Below are 1,370 nucleotides of genomic sequence, written 5' to 3' on the forward strand. Positions count from 1 at the left end.
CTACAATTGGTGGGTCCGAGTCTACGCTAGGGGCAGGGGCCGTCCCCTGAGCGCCAGAGCCTCTGGGAGTTGTAGTGCGTTCCCTCGTCTCCAGACTCCAAACCCATGAAATAAGACCCCTCAGCTGGTGAGGCTAAGGCAGGACGCCCAGAAATCACCGCTGCCTTGTGTTCTAGAGGCGCAACTAGAGTTTTGGGAAAACCAAGCAGGCCTCCCAGAGGAGCTGGGCGGGGTGAGACTGAACTGGGTCGTGGGCATTTCCCAACTCCTAGCTCAACATTGAAGTAGAAGTGGCTGGTGCTAGCTAAACAAGGACTCCAGTCCTTCGCCAAAGCTCTGTGAGGTCCCAGAAATGCCTGGAATAGGAAGCTTGCCCTTGGTGGCCAACGTCCACATATGTTATAAAGACAGAGTGGCAGCTACAACGTGAAAAGGTGGAAGAGAGGCATGAGCTCTGCTTGGAGACGTAAGGGTGAGGCTCCAGTGGAGTGGGGGCCAGGGAGATGCCGAGCCAGCTGAAGAGGGTCCCACTGCAGTGAAGGGGAACCCTGGCCAGTGTGCACAGCAGAGAGAAAGAAACTGAGACTTTAGTCTGAGAGCCCAGGGTCTCACAGCATCATTCACAATGGCCAAAAGGTGGAAGCAACTCAGTGTCAATGATGGATGATGTAGACTGGGGTATACTCATGTGATGGACTATTACTCAGTCTTAAAAAGGAAGGAAATTTTGACACACGCTAGAATGTGGATGAACCTCGGAGACCTTATGCTGAGTGAAAAAAAAAAAAGACACAAAAGGCCAAATACTATATGATTTCACTTATAGGAGGTATTAGAGTCAAATTCATAGCGACAAACAGTAGAATGGTGGTTGCCAGGGGCTGGGGGGAGGGGAGAATGGGCAGTTAGTGTTTGATAAGTATAGAGTTTTAGTTTTGCCAGATGAAAAAATTCAAAGGATAGGTAGGTGTGAATGTAATTAATGCCACTGAACTGTACACTTGAAAATGGTTAAAATGGTCAATTTTATGTTATGCATTCTTTATCATATTTTGAGAAAAGCCTAAGGTCTCAGCATGTGACTGGCTAGGACTTGAACCCAGTTCCTAACACATAGTAGGCACTTACATTTTTTTTGTGGATTAGTTTCGATACAACAGCTCTCTGCATTTCACACCATCATCCTCATTTTATAAGGTAAAACTGAGGTTCTGGGTGGTTCATTAGCTCAAGTAACACAGCTGGTAAGTGGTGGTGCCTGAGCTAAACTCAGGCACTGGGGCTCCAGAAAGGGACTCCTTAACCAAGGGAACCTCTGCCATATCTTGGCAGTACCGGTAACAGAATCTGGGACCATGGTTTACGGGTGA

The sequence above is a fragment of the Pteropus alecto genome, unplaced genomic scaffold (assembly GCF_000325575.1).
Source record: "Pteropus alecto unplaced genomic scaffold, ASM32557v1 scaffold223, whole genome shotgun sequence".
In the NCBI taxonomy this organism is placed as follows: domain Eukaryota; kingdom Metazoa; phylum Chordata; class Mammalia; order Chiroptera; family Pteropodidae; genus Pteropus; species Pteropus alecto.